The following is a 21,313-nucleotide window of genomic DNA, read 5'->3' on the forward strand; positions in this document are numbered from 1 at the left end:
GCACTTATCGCCAAAAGGTCAATCCACTCTGTGTATTAAGCCTCTTTTGTATACAAACATCTTGAGATATTTGGATTCTTAGAAACATCAACATGACTACTTATTAGCTGTGAACTCTTCCGCTGTATTCTAACACGGGCTCACTGGGACATTTTACTAGAGGGCTGAATGGAACTAGGACCTTTGTGTTCTCACATACAGCCCCTCAGGAAATTTGCAGGAAAACATCCGGACTTCTCTTCATGTCTGAAAGCAGCTTACGTTTCTCTTTTTTCATTTAGCAGAAGCATTTACTGAGCCTGGTCTGTCACAGAAGAGGCTTATACACCATAAGACGCTATTTTCAGCAGATCTTATACAATTATTGGATTTATGAAGGAATAACCCCTACATAAAAATCACTTTAAACAGATCTGTTATCTAAAATACAGGCAATTTTCTGTCAGTGTTGATAAACCAGAACATAAACAAAGATATGTCGATAAATTTGAAGCAATGAAATGATAGGTCTGCACACAGTGGTTCAGCAAATCATTGCTCAGAATGTTTTTCATTCAAATTATCAAAGCGATTTTCTTCTGTAGTTTAAAACTACTTGAAACGCCTTTGATGAAATGCTTAGACTTGAAGTGGAGTTTTAACTGACTTTGAAATTACTTTTCAGAAACAATCAGTGAGGGAGAGAATATTTATAACATCTTGTTTGATGCTCCATTCCTGTCAGGTGGACACTTTCTGCTGAACTTGACAAGTCCCGTGACACAGACACACACCCCGATCCAGCATCAAAATACATCTCATGTGTCAGATCGACAGCTAAAAATACAACTGTTAACACAGTACACACAGTCTGACAATGTGATCAGCCAAACTGTGCCAGGGGATGGTGGCTTGGGTTTTTATGGAAGCAACACTTACTGACTGATATTCTTAACCGCACTTGACTCTGTCCTTTCTTATCTTCGGAATGTTAAATACCAACAGTGCCTTGAAATGGCTGTAAATAGATTCGGCTTTGCCTCTGCTGGAAGGACAGGGACTTGATTAAAGTGGTTTGACAAAGTAAAAGCCCGGAGATCAAAAAGTGAAATCAGAGTAGGAGCATAATGCACATGTGCTTTTCTCTCATGACACGTTCCCAAAAATCTGGATCTCTCTCAATATGGTTCCACACAGCACCTGCATCCATTATCCTCTATGCGCCGTGCTTACGTTTAGTTTTTTACCACGATCATGTTGATTTTGTTGTGACGACAGCAGATCACGTTTAAAATTTGATTTTATTGAAAAATGATCTAGAGAATATGGTGCATTTTTCGAGCTGCCTGCACTTTACCTCAAAACCATAAATTCTACAGTGATTCTGCAGCGCATCTAGTTTTTTGGAACTTGTTTGGGTTTTGCCTTCATCTGTTGCTGCCAAATGAGGAAGTCAGCAGTTAGCTTTTCCGACATTTACTGCTAAATTCTATCTTTTAAAGTATAAAGATGCAACTATGAGTTCTGTGGTAAACAAATTATTCCAACACATGGGAATTTCCAGCCTTTTCGGTTTGTTTTTGTGGTTTTGGTCCTGTGCCGTGGATGCTTTTATTTTGTCACCATGAGCTGGAGTTCAGTGGGCGCCGCTGAATGAAATAGTATTGAATAGGAAGCCTTTATTGTCGTGGCACAAGACATAGCAGTACAAAGAAACAAGATAAGTGAAAACATCTGACAAGAGACAGAACCAATTACTATAAGACTAATAAATGATACGAGAATAATTCATACCACACTAATAAACCACGATAATTTATAGTTTCAGGGATTCCATTAAATGTGACACAGAAGAAGTGTATTTTGTAAAAGTGCGACCGGGACACGCTGAGATGGAATCTGATGCTAATTGATTCAGTGGCTACCTGAGTCTTGTGAGTATAGGAACTGCAGCAGCATGAGCACATTACAGCTAAATCACACCTGGAGCAAAGTGCCATCATAATCGACATCCTGCTGCTCCGAGTGCTTAAGGTATATATATTTTGTTCTTGACTAAGGGAGGCAAATGTGAGTCATCATTTCGTTCTGAATGGCCTCAACAGAGTGATTATAATGTGATTCACTTCAGTGCATGACACCAGTCCACCCACACATGGCAGCTTAAAGAAAATGAAAAATGTAAATGTCCTCGTGACAGTTTTAATCCTCCTTAAAAAACAAGTCTCTGAACTGCACTGGAGAGAACCATATTCCTTGTTTTTCAGGAAAATGGAAAGAACCTTCTATAACACATCAGTCCAAAACTCCCACAACGTTTGGTTGACACTTCCAATAGTTTGACATCTGGTAACTGGGTCATACGATTGACATCCTGCCAGGCCTGTATGGAAATACCTACATCTGTTCATTTATGTAGGTTTTTGTGTGTTTATTTGAATTTTCAGGACACAAGACATTGTGCACTCTGAGGAAAACAAGGCCACATTTGTCGGTTGGTGACAATGTGCTTATGCCGCGCTTCGTCCTCGGAGGTGAATTCTGCCACTTCTGCAGAAACACTGTGCAAGTGATGTTTTTGGCTATTTGCATACAGAGAGAGAAAGCACAACCTGGGCGCCTGTTGTCAGAGGAAAATCGATTTGCAGACAAATGCAGTCTATCTCCAAATCCGGGCAGACACATGTAGTTACATCTAAACAATGTCTGTCTCTCACACACACACACACACACATACACCCACAAACACATGAAGAGGTAAAGTGGTCAGATGTTTAGAAGAAACCACAAAGGCCATTTCCAGTTCCCAAACTTCACAGCGTTCAGTTGGGCTGGCTGCTGTCACACCCCGCTGTTCTCACAAAGACTGACAGGAGGAAGACGAAGTGTCGAGGAGAGGGATTTGAGATTGCAGGAACCCTTTAAGCTTTTGGAAGAGCACAACGCGTTTGAACTGTCAGAGGTTTAAACTTTGCAGAAAACGCTTCCTCTAGTGCACGTCTGTTTGAAGAAACTAAACTTTCCTGGAGGAGGTGGAGCGCCTCTGAATGAGCCATCACACAGATCATCATGATTTAAAAAAATGGCTGAATTCACAATGAATCCTTCCAAATGGAGACGGTGAGTCAGACTCAGGAGTCTTTTCTGAACGCAGCTTAATGTTCAGGAAGCGAAGGGAACATCCGGTCTCTAATAAGACAGATGATCAAACCTGACGCCACAGTTGCTTTACACAACTTGCGGCTGTAATTAAATCCATTGTGATGTAATTAGAAGGGAAAAAAAACATCCTGCATCCTGTTTTAATTGCTATGTGGTCTCACAACACCGTTTCTCGTTACAGTCGTCTCGATGCGTGACCCAGGCGTTATGCCAGGAAATTTGGTGATGAAAATGAAACGGGTCTGATCACTGGTGACATTGTTTACCGCCCCAGTCACGCAAGCGCTACATTTATAATTCCGAACGAGAGCCGTCACCCTCGCCGAGCCCTCGAAGGAGGGGCGGTGTTGTGTTGTGATTGTGATATAATCACCTGCAGCAGGAACAAGGATCGCAGCTCCGTTTCCTGATGAAATACAACAATCAAACGATTGCTTCATTTTGTTGTTCATTTTCTCATTAGTCCTGTAAATGAGCAGTTTGATCAGGCTGAGCAGAAAGTTAGAGGCTCCAGCGTGGATAGCTTCATCAAAGCCTGTGTTAGTATGGATCAAAAATCTGAATCTACCTGTTCAAAATGGGAGACTTCCAAACATCTAATTAAAAAGAATCATCGTTTCCTGATTGACACAGTTTGTTTAGTTTGATGTTTCACCACTTCTCCATTAAGTTTTGTGTTCTTGTGTCTAATTTCCTTTCTACAGTTTAATATGCACTGAGAACATAACTAATAACACCTCCTCTCTCGCTCCCTAATTTTGGCTGAGACACAAAGGACCCACAGTCTGAAAACACACACGCACACACACCTCCTCAGTCCCAAACCTCAGAGTAATTAATTCTGTAAAGAAACCTAATTCTACCAAAAAGAGGTCATTCTGTACAAGAACGAGGATTACATGTAATCCCAATTTGATGCTGAAGCGAATGTACCTTAGTGGGAGAGTGCATACAGAGCAGGGCTGGAGCCACACACCCACACACTTACTCCTAAATGTTTTGTACTTTTGAACCTGGATAACTCTCCCCCCAGCTAACCAAGTTATAAATACTTACAACAAATTACTAAATTACTAGCTCTTAACCTACTAAATTAGCAGTCTGCTGTTTTGTGTGAACGTTGTGAAGTGTTGAATTCCAGGACTGAATTATCGTCTCTGTTCACTCCCACTGGTTGTTTATGTTGAATAAACCCTTGGTGATTGATTGGAGCCTTAATGTATATGTCTGTGGGATTCCTCTGGCTGTAACGCTACATCCATGCTATGCTACGTGATACCTGAGTGACCGTTCATGCAATTTGATCGGGGAATCTAATCTTAGCTGAGGAAAATGACACGTCACCTGACTCTGCTTTCTCATTCAAACCAAATTTATCCTGAGTAATATCCGTCCATGTCATGGCTTCACTTGACATTATTTTAATCCACTGTGTCTGTTGACAAAGCAGCAGAACACAACTCTTTAATGTGGCCATTGATATCGAGTCCACAGCAGGTATAAATTAAATCTGTGGATCAAATTTGATTATCCAGATAATGTATCTGGATAACAGAGATCACAGAGATCACATGTTTACAGGTATAAATAAAACAACTGTCTTTGAAGATAAATGAAACTTCAGATAACCAGGATGTGTCTGTACTGGAGACAGACAGATAAAAATGAAAATCAGCTCGGCCATCAAAACTACAATGTCCATGCGTCCACAATTTGCCACCTGTCTACGTCTGCTAGGGTTTCAATGAAATGTATGTCCCAAATGTCAGTGGAATTAATTAGATGTGTGGATCATGGCACATTTACTGATCGAAATAAATAATTCTTTGGGTTTTTCTGAGGACATTCATCTTTGCAATATGGTCCCACGTCACAGACTCAACAAATAAGTGATGGGAAAAGAGACGCACCGATCTGTCCTGCTCTCCTGACTGATAAGGTGCTTGGATTAAAAATGGATGGAACCTTTTCCTCTCTTACACTTTGAAGAAATTACTTTGACTAAACAAAGGAAACCCAGCTGGACGACTGCAACGGGAGCTGCATGAAAATTTAACTCTAAATATTCTGTATGTTTGAAACTTCACTGTTGCAGCTGACCTCACCTGCGACCCTAACCCTAACCCTAACCCAGGTCTGATTATCAAAACACATCAATGACATAATCAATGCAGAGAACACCAACCTGTTGTTAAACCCAAAGTATGGGATGAAACTGGCAGATATTATTTTATTATTACCATCTTCGGGCATCAAGGTCTTTCATGTATTTTCTATTTTAGCTTTTCAAATCAAAGTGTCTTTGTAATGGAAACAGATAATGAGCTCTCCCAGAGGAGTTAATCAAAGCTATTGTTCTCCAAGACTGAAAAAATGTGAAAAGGCGTGAAAGAGAACCGATTGATTGTGTAGAGAGAGAGAAAGGAAAGAGGTGGTGTCCTTTTCTTTCATGCTTTTCCTTGTTTTCACCTAGATACAGGAAGTGATTTATTTTGACAGCTCTCTCATTGAGTGTTATTTTATTCAGATGAAAAGTCTTTATTATGCGCTCAACAAGAGGGGTAAAAAAAAAAAAATGAATCACAAACCGAGAGGAGAGACGGAACTGAGCGATAAAATAAGAACAAATAAAGAAAGACAATAAAACGATGGCAAGTTAACGACGCCAAAATAAAAACTTGATCGTGGCTATGAGTAATCCGCTGGCCGAGGGCCTTGTGGGTTAGATGCGACCCCACAGGAGCAGGAGAGAGCACAGTCCAGGTCTATAATTAGAAAACACACAGTAGCACTAATCCTTACTGAATGATTAAGCAGCAAACAGCAGGTTCACGGCCAGGAGCCCACAAACCCACAGCTGATCGCCTGTGAACAGTCAAAGTTGGGTTCCCACAGAGCGAAGTTACCCACAGAGGAGACAGTGGAGCTCGGCTTTGTGGTACGACTCAGGTGAAGCTGCCGCAGCCCGAAATAAATTGAGGGTTTCAAAACGGATTTGAGAGATGTTAACACATTAAAGCTGGATTTATAGGTGTGTCTGAGGGGCTTACAGGCCCCGTATATAACCATGAGTTGAGGCTACAGCAGCTACAGGACACATGTGGACTGTTTCCTTGTGGATATTTCCGAAGAGGGTAGTTTGGACTAAGAGCGAAAAAATGGGATCATCAGAAAGTTTAAATACAAAGTTGAAGCATCTGTACGAGCCCAACACTTTCCTCTTCATTTGTTCTGAACCTAAAGACTTCACGGTTTATTCCTCACCAAAATAACAGACACAATGAATCATGGGATGTGTTGGGCCAGGAACAATTCACCCAGTGGAGCCTCCGTTGCTCAGTGCTGGGAGGACACTGTCTGTCGGCTGCATTTGGGACAGTTTAGTCGCCTCTCTTGGATGGAATTGTTCTACGAATGCATCTTCCGAAGGATTTAGCCCCTTAACTAAAACACAGGTCTAGACTTGATTAAAGATGCACAACATCACATCTCCACAAAATGGAGCCAAATCTTCTTTGACCAGTTTTGGCCCCTATCACCAAAAGCTCTCGGATCTTGTCTTTCCAAGTTGACCTTTTTTGTCTGCCTCTTCTACGTGTATGAAACCTCTTTTTCATCCTGAGATATTTGTTACCTTCCAGTATGTTGCATGGTAGAGATGTCACACACCCACTCGCTCGCTGCAAATTTTCACATATGGGATTTCAGGGGGTGTCCAAAGGAACGGATTCAGAGGATTGGGTTCTCACAAACTTCCTCTTCGGGTAATTTCAGGTAAATACTCAGACATCAGTGCATGTCGAAAAGCAGCTTTAGTTTTGTGTTCTCAATAGAGTGTTTGGAATACTTAAAATCACTTTAAACACTCATAAACCGTTTATATTCCACACTAGGCTGGGTGAAAACTCTTTTAGAAGACAGTAAGTCAGAGAGATAAAGGGAAAACATTTTAGGCCAGATTTATATGTTTTCATTGCCTCCTCCATTCAGACAAGCAGCAGTCAGCTCTGGAGTAGCTGGAGAAGACAGCTAATCATTAGCCAGTTAGCCTCCATTACGGCCTGGGATCCAGGCCTGGCGATAAAGAACCAAAGGACTCAGGGCTCAAGGCTTAATGATCCGAAGATCAGCGCAGGATTTACGGGCCCAGGGTTTCCACCACAGCCACTGGACAAAAGCCGTCTCCCTTCCTTCAGCTACTCGAGCGGAGGGATTGAGTTCATAAAACTGGGAAACAATGTTGGAACGTAATGAAATCTCCCACCTATCGTGGAGAGAAAATAAAATGGAGACATCAATCACCGTTGTAAAGCTTCCATTTGATTAGATGATAAATAAAGCCGCGAACAGAACATTTCACAGCAGCCTCCTTATTAGGTTTTCTTTGAAGAGTTTGACTCGTGGTACACTCTGGAATTTATGTGCCTTTGGTGAAAACTTGACTCGACCATTTCAGGCCCGGGGGATCCGGTCTGGTCGCTTGATATCGAGTCTAAGCTACCGGCTGGTGTTTGAAACAGAAGAACAAACTCCCATCAAAGCAGGCAGTGTACAACAGAAAGACGTTTATATCTGAAAGTGTTTCCCTCTCAGATCAGAGCAGGGTTCATCAGGTCGCCTCAAATAACCTCAGAAACATCGAAGCACTGACCAGATAAAAACGTGTCTCCAGATCTCTTTGACCTTGGAATGTGCACCTGCTCATTTACTCCACATAAACCGTTGTTCTTGAAGTGGCTCAGAACGACCCGATAATTGTTTGACTGGCGTCATCTAATCTCGATTGAGCAGATTCAGAATGCACTGAATCTGCAGGCGAGGGAAAAGATTTTTGGAGTTTGAGGACTTCTGGTTTCTGTTTCCAGTTCCACTTTGGTAATATTTTTATTCATCTGTATTAATATAAAGATAGATATTAATAGAGATTAAGACCTAAAACACCTACAAAACATAGCACTTTGTGTAGAGAAACCCTAGGAGCCTCAAAATATTGTCCGTTGACCCCAGATGCCAATTTGTCTGTTAACAGCATGGTCTGACATCAAAAACTCATAGTTTAGTTAGTGGAAAAGAATTAGCTGGTATTTGTTTTTGTCTGTAAGTTTTCGAGGACAAGAAGTGACACAAAACAATATTTAATTCAATAATAATACAATAAATATGTATATCAATAAATATGTAGATTAAATTATATAGTAATTCATCCAATCCATTCATCCACTAGCCTTTAAGGGTATCCTTCTTCTTTAATAGTAGAATAAAGAGGATGTTTAAAAGTAAAATATGAATTATTTAGTAAATCATTTGCATTACAAATTACAAAAAAAAGTGCTTTGTTTAAAAACACTTTAAAGAACTCATTAAGAAAATAGCATTAAAAAGATGTATTTGAAGATCCTGTTTAAAAAGTGAAATAAATGATTGGATTCACAAATTTAACGATTTCAATCAGGTATCTAAAAGAGCAATTTCCTTTCACGTTTGCTTTTTCACTTCCTCTTCCCTGCTGCTCTTCCTTTATACTATTAGCTGTTTGATTTGCTTCCTCATTTAGCTCCAACATTTAACCTTTCTGTGAAAACAATGAAAATCTGCAATGGGGTGTTACAAGCTCCCTGATTGCAAATCACCTGACATGTCACAATTCTTCATCTACCAATTCCTCGCATCCACCGACACCTGACACCTGCTAACACCCTGATGGTGAAACTGGAAATTTCTGAATTTGAAGTGTAAAATGTTGATTGATGACTATTTGTTCCTTTTTAGCTTATTTGCAAATACAGAGAACATTCAGATCCTGGTGTGGGTTTATGGATCAATGTGAAGACGTCTGACAGAGCTCCTCATCGGATCCAGGATTTCCAGCGTTGATCAAAGCCAAGCGATGAGATCGTCATCTGGCGGGTGTTTTAAGGTTATGTCACATCAGCCTCGGCCGCTGTGATTTTTACTCATCTCAGGGGACCCTCTCCATCACCGTCACCATCCCCCGATGTGGTGTGAATGACTCCTCTGTGAAACAGGCCAAGGATCTGCCAGCAGCCCCTCTCTTTGTGAGCTGAATGGGCAACGGCTCTGCCACGTTTTAAAGCACCCTAATGTACCATGGCTGGACCACAAAGGCAGCGTGGTAATTTGCCAAGGATAATGACGCTCCCTTAATTCGGCCCTAGGGGCCACAACAGAAACCTTTAAAGAGAATCCCCATCCAGGGATGAGTCCCCTGTCCCCCCTCTCTTCTTTGCAAGGTCTCCTTCTCCCTCTCAGTCCACCCCTTCTCTCTTTCTGACCTGAAAGGAACTTGTTTTCTTCCGGCTTATTGTCATCCCAAACTAAACAGCAGCAAAGAGCAGCAGGGCTGGAGGTGACAACATGCCAACCACGACTGGAGCCGCCGATCTCGTCCCAGAGCAGAGAACCAAGACAAACACAGGGGTGCTTCCTCAAAGCAGCCGGAGACGGAGCTCCACCGCCGCCGCTCTGCTCCAATGACACATATTAGGGAAAGACATTTAGGCCACAAATTGAATCGAGCACAGTAAGTGGAAGCAGACAAGTGCTGAGCAACAACAGAACATGAGCAAATGCCAGGGCCGGCCTTCAGGGATATTTAATACAGAGGGTGAGAAGTAGGTGAGATTGGAGAAAAGTGGTCTGTGCCATTCATGATAAATTGCTCTCTCTCTCTTCCACGAGGTGTTTTGTTTTTTGAGAGCGAAGGTTTATGTGATGAGTTAAATGTTCAGTCTCCGTTTGAGGAGCGTTTCAAACCCACGACGTACAAGATGCCGGGTTTATTCAGAGCCATAACCAGGTGATAAATCCTGAAGAGATTTCTTTTACACCTGCGATAAAGTTGATCTTCGTGCTCTTTCGACAGATTGTACCTGGTGCTCTGCAGCAGATAAATGAGGGATTATAACATTTAATGATCTTGTTGTGGGAGTTTGGGGGATTTGTGTGTTTTCTTTAACAGCTTCGGGCAATATGTTCGCTCCCTATCCTCACGTCTGTGTTTATTCACATAATCTCTACTCACGCCTGAAGGAAGATACAGAATTAAGATGTTTCATTTAACAATTAAACCCAAGAACCATATTTTTCATGATTGAAACTTTCATGTTTGATAGTCGAGTCAGTCCCTCAAGGACGCTCGGTTCATATTCAATTATTCTTTTGTTGCCTTTGTAAACCATCTTGCATTGTTATTGTGTCGTGACTTGGGCTTGTGATGTCATCAAAAGGAAACTAACTTCAAAAAACTATTACCAGTATCCGCAAGGTCCTCTAACTAATAAAATCAATCCATTTCATTATATAAGGTTAACCTATATAATGTAAAACTCATCCATTAACAGCCCGTCCCTCCACCACTCACCCCACCTCTCTCCCTGCTTATCCTCCTCTCCTCCGCCTCCATTGCCGTCCTCTAACTGCTGCTTTTCAAATCACTTCACTCAGAATAAAGGGCTTTCAACCAAAAAAATAAAAAAGACTGCCTTGCTTTTTACTACTGAGGCTGCAGAGATGTGGGGGGACTGGGTGGCTGGGGTATGGACACTTATAGAACTGAATAAAGTGAGATAAAGAATAATAGCCAATACTTTCATGGAGATATCCAGAGGAGCAGAGATTTGCATTTGCCAGCAAAATTGAGGGAAAATACGGGGGAAAAACTGAAATGACATAGAATTGTATAAAAAAGCCGAAGTTCAGGTAAAAGATGCATAAACTCAGAAGAAATGTCTGGAGGTGACAAGGAAGTGAAAGAAAGTGAAAGTACTCACCAGCTAAGCATCACTGGGGTGTGGGGACGGGGCGGAACGGGCCGTCTGTCCTTTTCAAACTGATCCTGGAGGAAGAGAAAGAGGAAGGGGGATGGGTGAGTGTTTCGGTAGCTGCTCGCCGCCTTCTGCCGGAGTTCTCATAAACAAACCGCCAACTTTTTCAATGGGCTGGAGAGGGCGGAGCAGGAATGGCATTTAATCCGAGACTTCATGGAGTTTGGGGCGGGGGGGGGGGGGGGGGTTAGGGAATGCAGGAACAGAGGGGCTCTACGAGATGTAGTAAGTGGACGATAACAAAACCACAAAGTTCTGCACAGCTCAAAACACAATAAACTCCAAAAGTCGTTGACCCCTAGCTGGACTGGTGCTGCACAGGAAAACAGAGGCCCACCACACTCCACTGTAAATTACCAGTACAGATGTAATGAGGTGAGCGAACTCCTAATTTATTGCTTTGAATCAAACACAGATGCTAATATGCAGCGACCACTTTGGGTTCCAGGCTTTTTGATCTTGATGCCATAAAGCAAATTGGTACAAATGGCCCCAGCCGGTTTCTACGGCAACCAGCAGGAGCTCCTCAGACTCGCCATGTCCCTCACGTGGCGTCAACCGCCACGATGTGGCCACCGCTTCCTTCACTTTCACACAATACGGCAATGACAGATGAAAGAAGGATTGATTGTTGTCGCCCGATCGCTCCGGTGAGACCGATGACTTCCTCTGTGATGAGCAGGATAATCAATCGTGTATTTAAATCGCTGCTGCCCATTAGCATGAATGCAGATCTTAACAAAAATACACTCAGCTGAAACTTCTGATGGCTGCAATTCACTTTGCTATTGATTAATGCTGATTAGTTTTACAACAAACTTATTTCCCACAATGTCAAGAGTCCAAAACGTATTTGAAATCAATTTATAACAAACGAAAACAAGGATATGGGGCCAATTCTCACACTTCAGGAGCTGGAACCAGATGATTTGGGGTATGTTTGTTTCATAAATGTCCATGAATCGCTTATAAAGGTGATTTACAACTATTTAAACATCTAGAAAAAATTCCTCTGAGCAGATTCTCCAGACTCTGGACGGACACGGAGGCAGGTAGGTAAATGCACTTAAGGGGATTTTCTGTGGAGCTAAGTTGAGAATTTAGGGCCGAGCAGCGGGAAGGGTCCACTCAAACAAAAAGAAAACCTTCCCATAATCTCCAATGTCCTCGCAAGATCAGGCTTTGTTCACTGCAACAAGTGAGGGGGAAGAATTCTCATAAACTACCTAGTGTGGAGCCTTTAGTCTTAACTCACACACACACGCACGCACGCACATGCACACGCACACGCTCCCACAGTGATGCCCCCGCACCAAAGAAAGCAGGAACGAGTTAAATCTGCCTAGTAAAACTTTGTTGAGACGACTGACAGGAAAGTGACCTTCATCCTGATGCAAAACACTCTGCAGAGTTGAGGTTTGATCAGAAAACAACTCGGCAGTGTTGGATAAGATAACATTATAGAACCATTGCCAGGTTTCCGATTTCGTAATAGCGGCACACAAGAAAACTGTTTCTGCACAAATCAAATAAATGTAACGCTGTGCTCACTGATTGCTGTTTCCCAATATGAAAAAGAGATCCAGCCAGTCCGAGGTGTGTCAGGACCAGACAAATAGCGACAAGTGTGGATGAGATTGACTTAACTGTCACTATATTTATTCTTCTGCAAATTGACTGCACAGTAACACCCGCTCCAAGAAAATGGAAAAACAACTACAACATGATGTCAAACTGAATGATAAAGTGAAAACAGAACAGCAATTCAGACAAATTATTAACATCAACACAATCTCAAAACAACAAGAGGAAGGATGGAAAGCGCCCACGTCCTTTATATAGCAAAGGCACCTTCATACATCCACGTGCCGATTGGCGTGTTTGTGTTAAAATGAGGTGTGGTCCGTCACACTGCTGGTGCATTGCTAATAGTACCCTGATAGGTGGAAGCACAACACATGTACATTCTGCTTGGGTCACACATGTTGTGTGTTCTTTGCATTTTAGGCAACGTACGAGCAGATTGTTTTCCTCTGCAGAGACGAGTTGTTGCTTTTTACCTGGAAATTCCGCTTTAAAATAACAATCTGCTTTTTTAAAGGGAATAACATGTTTGACTCTTATTGGTTTACTGCATGTCATGCTCATAACACACCAAGGATTAAATAAGAGACTAAGGACAGCCTTTTCAAACCATTCACCCAGTGCTTCAACCTTTTTATTCATTATTCTGCAGATACACTGGCAGCTACGTGAGACTGAGACTAGAGGAAGGTGAAAGTCATTAGAATTCATCAAATGGGAACCATGAAGGCCCACACTAATTTCCATAGCAGCCCACTCAGTAATTATTGAGATATTTTGGAATAGAGCGGGCAACCAATCGCTTAAGTGACATGGTCATTCTTAGAGTTAAGTGACTAGTGTAGCTCATAGACATTTCTTACCAAAGACAGAAAGCTGCAACATATATATAGCAGCCACTCACATCTTCTGATAACTGTGTGTGTGTGTGTGTGTGTGCGCGTGTGTGTTGAACTTGAGATGCTCCATAACCAGCAGCAGTCCTGATATCAGGCAGATTAAGCAGTTCTCAAAAGGTCTTTGTGCTCTGATGTGAAACTTTCTTATCGCTCCGTCAAAAACTTTTGCAGCTCGCCACATGCGGCGCATTTTCCAGATTTGTGTCTGCAAGGGGTCGTAATCAATGGTCGCCATCGGATCAAGCAGTGAAATCAAATTCACCTAATTAAGCTGCAGTTACTGGTAACTGAATCAGACAGTTTAATGCAGACGTAGCGGGAAGCAGGTGATGGGGCGAGTTAGAAAACAGCAGGAGCTTCTAACAATCGACAGCTCGCTGCGTTTATATCTCTCACAAACACACAAAGGGCCACAGTTCAAACAGTAGTTTGTTCGTCAGAGCAGTGAAGCAAATAAGCCAATTACAAGCAAATTATTGCCTGCAGCTTTCTTGTTAACAGACAGGAGCAGCATGATGGTGCTTAACAAACTTTTTGTGTGAGGGCAAGATGCACTACATGATGTTAACAATGGCACAAGACAGTGGCACTCCAGATAATCTCTCAAAACAGTCTGTTTATTACTTAAAAAGAAGATGTTAATCTGTTAATCAAACATAAAAACTGTATCTGACCTTCAGTCGTCCTTCAAAATGTTTACCCTCATCAATGTTGCTTTGAGAGTGAAAAACCTTTATCTTGATGTTTTCCTACACCTGACATCTATTGCACGTCTGTCCGTCCTGGGAGAGGGATCCCTCACATGTGGCTCTCTCTGAGGTTTCTATGTATTTTTACCCTGTTAAAAGGGTTTTTAGTAGTTTTTCCTTACTCTTGCTGAGGGTTAAGGACAGAGGATGTCACACCATGTTAAAGCCCTATGAGACAAATAGTGATTTGTGAATATGGGCTATACAAATAAAATTTGATTGATTGATTGATTTAACGAACAAAATTGGTAACTCTCACCTTCACATTTTTGTTTTGTCAAGTGTTAAAAATTCTTAACCAAATTTCAGAATTTTTTTTTTAATTAAAAACTAAATTAGTTTTTGCTTTGTGCCACTGTGAGAATGTAACACAACCAGTAGCCTGGATTGATGACACAGGGCAGTTTGGACCCTGAGGTTCACGATGGTGAAGCCAAACTCTGACCCCAACATCTTCAGCCTCAGCAGAAAAATCTGATTCTCACATTATCTCAAGCTGCTGACCTGTTCCTGCAGGACTTTGTGCCGTGCACCGCTGACACATGAGGACTGATGAGTTGCATGAATAAGCAGATGTACTGACGTTCAGTAATAAAGTCACTGTTCTTCACATTTGAGGTTTAAAATTCCGGATTAAATCAAATACACTCGGAATTTCAAATGAGTAATTATAATTTTTTTCAATTTGGCAAGATGCCTGAGCTCCACCACGCAGGGAGCACCCTTGGCGTCTCTGTGCTCAGCCTCCCTGACCCCTCACATTCAGAGATCGATGAGATTTGGCCAATTTGGTTTTCACTCGCCGCGGCTCAATTACTGCAGGTCACTTTTCCTGTTCAAGAAAACCAGCAAAACCTGAGGCCAAGAACACGGCAAACTGGTAGAGACGGAGACTGAGCCTGAATGCATTCCAGAGGCCGATGGCTGTTGTAGTGTGGTCACACACACACACACACACACACAAGCACACATACAGCTTCACAAAGGTTGAGTCCTACAGACGAGGCGGTTTAACTTGCACAACTTGAAACCATGGTATCACGTTGACGGGCAAAGTCATCCATTACCCTTGTTACGCTGCTCCGGCCCCAGCGTCTCTACAGTGCTGATAGTGGTCCGGTTTCCAGCCCAGGCTCAAGTGTCCTTGGCTTTCCATCATAGCTCTTGACAACTGTGTGTAAACGGCGTGAACTCTGACCCTGCACTCCCCGTTCTCGGAGACAATCTCTCCGGGTTGGTGGAGAGGTCACATTTTGTTATTACGAGAGTGGTGACCAATGACGAAAAGGTCACTGCTGAGATGTAAACAAGGACTGAGATTCGACAGCAGAGAGTCGCTAATGTGAATGTGGGCCGGCTGCTGATGGTGTCCACACCTCCATGTATATACTGTAAGTGTTACAGAAAGCTACTTCCCGCACTCAGCTTCACGAAAAGTGCTCGGGCCATGCGTATGTGTTCCCATACACCTGAGCTCACTAAGCTCCAGTGGATCTCTGTGGTAATTAAGTGGCACATCCATTAAAGAAGCCTGCGGCGAGCATTCGCTTGAACACCACCAACTGCACAGATGACCAAGTAGCTGAGAGAAATGGTGGGGAGCTAACAACGCTATTTAAATGCATCGATTTACAGGAATGAAGCATCACCTCGTGCAGGCCACGCTCCATTAACCACAGTGAAATACTAAATATTCATTATATTTCTGTAAAGGTGCAAATGAAGGCAACATCGTTACCAGTACCATAATCTGAATTTTGTTGATATAAGCTTCTTAATCGATCTCAGGACTGAGGAAGTTAAGTCAGGGACAGGCTGAGCAGCATCTGCATCAGACATGATAGATGTAATGGTTGCTTAAAGAAGATGCTGGAGATGGTTGCCCAATCACAACAGAGTGGTTCCAGTTTGCCAAACAGAGCAGACTGGGTGGGTAGGCTCAAGACAGGAGCTAAAACCAAGAGTGTAAGACAGAGGCTGAAAAGAGGATCTGCAGCAATAATGAGGGAAATTGTGTTTTTTAGAGAATTTAAACCTTTACAACGCCTAACACTATTTAAAATGATGAACCCAAATATATGCAGAATATGTCTAATTTAATGAAGCTGTAGATTATGAATGCAAACAGGTAAAGTGGAATTTCTAAGAAAACCTTTGCTAGGAAAGAGCCCTGTTCTGACGTGTAAGGAGAGATATTTCTCCCACTCAGGTATGTATTGTTTCAATTGACATCTATTTTAGCGCCGCTGCTCAGGCCCTCCATCACTTGTCCCTGCTTCACAGTAGTCCTTGTGCTGTGGATTAGTTTGCTGCAGGAGTTAAGAGGGTTACACAACCAGGTGTTTTGTGCCGTGGGAACATTTTACATTATCGAGTGATTCAGCCGCGCACCTACATGAGGTGTGTTTTCTGCGTCCTTGAGTGGTCGCCTGTGGAATGGTGGCTCACATTCATGTCAGTGAATTTGTTTTTTTCCAATTACAGTTTGCTGTGCTAGTGCAGAGTGAAGTGTACAGCCGGGGGATCGAGTTGTCTGCAGGCGGCTTCAGACCGGCTTTACACTTACGAATGGCTGTGCCGGTCTCGCCAAGCCAGCAGAATGAGACATGACTCCTTCTAAGCATTTGACACAAACATATGATGCACATTTTTGCACTAAAATCATTTATCCCTTTTACAGTCTATTGTAATAACTGTTTGAACTTATTCTGCCTCTTTCTGCTTTAGCCCCAATTAGCTAAAAGAGCCGACATGATGCAACTCTTGAGGGGGCTTTAAATGACAGATTGCATTTACATCTACAATGTGCTTTAAATTCAAACCACATATCCTTTAACGCACATTTACATAATGGGGCAGTCAGGCTCGGTCGTGAACCTAAGGAGAGTGAATAACAAACTAGAAGTGAACATCAGTGAGACAGGAGCCTCCATAATGTTTGAAAAGAGTCTAATCCTCACACTGGCTGCTGGAAAATTAATCCTTCCTTTTCTTTTCTCTTCTTTTTCAAACATGAACAATGCCGACACCACAACAGACACACCGGATCACTGGAGCTGGAACAGATAGCCACTTCCATTTTGGATTAATTTCAAAGTCCTGAGTGTGAGCCAATCTCTTATTAAATCTTCTTCATCTTCACTCTTTTTTTAGTGGCAAAATGTCACTTCAAGACATTAAATATGCAAGTTCTGTGAGAATAAATGTTTTAGTTTTACAGGAAAATAAGATATTATCTTTTCGTTTGAATAGTTAAAAGCTAAATGTAGGTTTGTGTTGCAAACTTCCAATTTCATTCTGGATCCAGTTCCTTGCTGGCAAAATCCCCCAAACTCTGAAATCTCTCCCCAGAACTCTTATTTTTATTTTAACTTGGCACCGTCACTTTCACTAGTGAGACGTTCTGAATCAGCATCTCAAGTATTTGGATGAGGTAATGTCTGAAAACCGATGTACAGTATATTATGTTGTAAACATCTGTTATTTGAAGGTGTGCGTTACCTAATGTCCTGATGTTTCTCTCACTTTCACACAATGTGACTAGTGATCTCAGTTGAATCGATGAGTTTAAATGATTATTTAGCTCTATACTTCAAAGAAACATGGAATTTGACTCAATATTAGAATAGAAACAGTTGGTCCGATAAAAAGTGTTTTTGACTTTTGACAGAATAAGCAATTAAAATGTTTACCTATATTTAGATTTTATATAAAAAGGTTTCTTCTGTTAATCCAAGTTATATATAGTTTTGTATTGCCTACTGTTCCTGCCAAGAAGGTTAAGTTTTCTGAATTTGTTTGTGAGAAAGATTTCACTACGGAACTGTGACATTCTCCTGCCAACCAAGACGGAGTGACAGGTAAACAGAGTAATGAGTGAAAGAACTTCTTGGGAACTGCATTGCTCAACTGTCGCTGAAACTTTGAGTTGTGACTGTCTGCGTGGATGCTTTCAACTTTATCAACTTTATTTTAAGGGGTGGGCGGTACACAGCTATACAAACAACGGAGAAAAACATCAAGTTACAGATCTCTTATGTTATTATGAGAAGTGTCAAGTGCTTCTTGGTATATTATGAAAGTGTTTGGTGACAAATTCAACGTTTTTTCAACGTATTGACTAAAATATAATAATAATATATCAAAATCAGACATGTTTGTTCCCTTATATCTGCATCTGACCCCAACAACTGGTACTGGATGGGCTCTAATTATAGAACCGCACTGCTAATCTTTATGACAGTGGGGGGGGTTTGAAAGAAGTTGGATTCAATAACAGATTCGATCAAATACTATCAAACCACAGCCTTTAGGTCACATCTGTGAACCAGGTCAATACATATGGATCTTTGGAGTGTACAAGAGTCGGAGCCGTTTGTGCCCATGTCCGGCTTGAGCTCCACATTTCTAATCCTGAACAAAGCATTGTTAGATTATCCCACACAGCGCACACTCCAACCCTCCGTCCCTCATTATCCAGAAACACTTGATCTCAGTTTCCCTCTCACTTTTCATCCAGTTCACATCTCAGCAAAGAAAAACACAGACAGTAGCCGCATCATTAAAACATGCACAGTGACCGGATTCAGCAAAATTCCCCGACTTTGTGGGCGGAGAGCAGCTTCACTCAGGAACACAAGATAGAAATGATTCTTTCATGCAGTCATGAAGTGGTGACTTCTCTCTTAGGAGGGCAAGCCCGTATGTGGCAGGGGAAGGCGAAGAAAACCACTGGCACCTGCCGCTCAAATGCATATTTACTCCAGTGGACTCTGAGGTGTCTTGAGGATAATGAAAGGAAGGACTGGGGCGAGGAATTATTTACTGAGCACTGGCTTCCAGAGGAAAAGAAAGGATAAAGCACCGCGTTTTCCCTGTTGGTCAGACGCCATCAAGGGAAGAAGTGAGCTGAGCAGGAGCCGCAGTAACTATCGCCCAGACTGAGGAAGAAAAAAAGAGAGTGGGCGATGAGGAGGAGGAAACAAGAGGGACGAGAGGGGAAGGGCATATTGCTGCACCACGCAAATCCAGAGAAAAACACATCTTTGGGGAGAACATGCCTGCAGAAGTCTTATACAGAAGAACAGAACTAAAAACTAAAGTCTGTTTCCTTGACTGGATGCAGTGGCATCAAGGCAAATTCAAAAAGAGACATATAAAGGCAATCAGGAGCCTCTTCAGCTGCAGAAGCTGTACAGCCAATAGGCTTTTTCCCCTCCACTTTGTAAATTATGAGTAGAAAATTGAGTGAAGGTTCCAATCACGCTGATGTTTAACGTGCATTAAGGTAACTTGGCTTTCAGTGTGCAGCGCAAAAACAACTCATGATGTGAGAATCAATCTGCCCATAGGGAACCGGGAGGAGGAGAATAAACTTTACAAATGAACATGATGTGGTCTGACCTTATAACTGCTGACAACTTAGCATTTCAAAACTCTACGAAAACTACATTACGCTCAGCAGAGCACAAATCTACGCCATGGTCCAAATGTCCCCTTAAATTCCAGACACCAAATTGCAGTCATCCCCTCAAAGATCTATGAATTATTCCCTGTGAAAGGTGTGAAAATGTCAAAAAAGCAACCTATCTTGCAATGTTGAAGGAAGTGATAAAGGAACTACTGGATCAATGACAAAAGTGGAAGGATTCTGTCTTCTCCCATGTCTCATCCTTCCACCCAGCTTTGTAGATTTCTGTCGAGTAGCTATTTCAGAAAACTCTGCTGACAGTCAAACCAACAAACATGGTTGAAAATAAATACAATATGAGCATGAACTCCAGAAACTGTCCCAAATACTGGGTCCGGACTTTCTCTGGAGTTTGCCATTTACATGTGAAGAACACAGCAGGAGATTGTCCAACAGTTCAAATCTGGGGGAGGGGTAGTGCAGTACACAGGAGGCAAGGGAGGAACGTGTAAATTACACTGGGGAAATCATATGCATTTTTTTGTCTCTGGGGTTAGCAGGAGACACTTTGTGGGCTGTCAAGAGCAACTTAATGGGACATTTGTATTCCTGTATAAAGCGATTATTTCCAGAGAATATTTGGAATTCAGTGCTGGTACAGGTGGAGGTGCTCTGCCAAGTGCATGTCGGAAAGCGGCTTCATGTGTCTATGTGAGCATTACACCCCTATGTGATAGTTAACATGACATTCCCTACACGTTTCTAGTTTCTAGAGACTTCTCCTTCTCAGCCACTAGCGCATGACTACCGACCAGCACTGACTGGATGGATGTTAATGCCTTGCTCATGTTCATCGTGAAGGTGTTGGATCAGTTTGGGTTCTGGGTTCTGTGACGCCTGAATGTGTGTGTGCTGGAGCTCAGAAATAGAGAAACAGGAAAACAACCTCCTCAAGCTGCAGCCAATAAGTTGGAAGCACACCATTATCTACGATATTTTGTAGCATTCCTTTTATAGGAACGAAAAAAGATTCGGCCAAACCATGAAAAACAGCCCCAGAACAAAAGTGCATTTCTGTGTGACTTCTTTTCTTTTTTTTTACCTTTTGAAACATCAAACGCTTCCTGCCTGTAGGCTTGAAAGGTGGCGCTGACACATTTGTAGCTCACTTCTTTTCGGAGCATTTCAACTGTGGATTCAGCGCAGTTAGAGAAGCAGTGACTCAGAGAGCGAGGGCAGCACAGACTCACAGCGAGAGGATAGTCAGAACGCGTTGAGGTGTCCGTAGAACCTGCTCCAACCACTGCTGCAACATGTTTAACATCATTTCACTATTAAAGCATTTAAATACACGACACAATCGAGCAGCATGGAAGTCTATGTGGTTATGCTGTGGTGAATTTGCACTTTCTCCACAGCACGGTATCCCAATATCATACTGTATATTAGAAAGTAGCATATAGTGAGTGCATGTATTGGCCAGACTAAGATTTTCTACTAGGAAGCTTTTACTGGTAATCTGTTATAAATAAAGCTGTCTTAAAAGCAATTATGCTAATTTCTTGATTCAAGTTTCATTAATTTGTATGGTCAGACTTTTGAATATCAAGCCTCAACTAAATTTCCTTGTCAGACAGTTTTGATAATGACTTTTAAGATCCTCCATTCAAACATACACACTGTGAA

The 21,313-nt window shown here is 42.0% G+C and overlaps 1 protein-coding gene across 1 annotated transcript in view; it reads right to left on the reverse strand.

Moving 5' to 3' along the window:
- The window catches only part of sema5ba (sema domain, seven thrombospondin repeats (type 1 and type 1-like), transmembrane domain (TM) and short cytoplasmic domain, (semaphorin) 5Ba), a 156,543-nt gene that overhangs the window by 117,247 nt on the left and 17,983 nt on the right, over positions 1–21,313 (reverse strand). Inside the window, exon 2 of the mRNA XM_062402018.1 lies at positions 10,932–10,996. The gene's annotated coding sequence lies outside the window, so the exon portion shown is untranslated. The remainder of the gene's footprint in view (positions 1–10,931; positions 10,997–21,313) is intronic.

Source organism: Platichthys flesus, chromosome 13 (assembly GCF_949316205.1).
Source record: "Platichthys flesus chromosome 13, fPlaFle2.1, whole genome shotgun sequence".
Lineage (NCBI taxonomy): Eukaryota > Metazoa > Chordata > Actinopteri > Pleuronectiformes > Pleuronectidae > Platichthys > Platichthys flesus.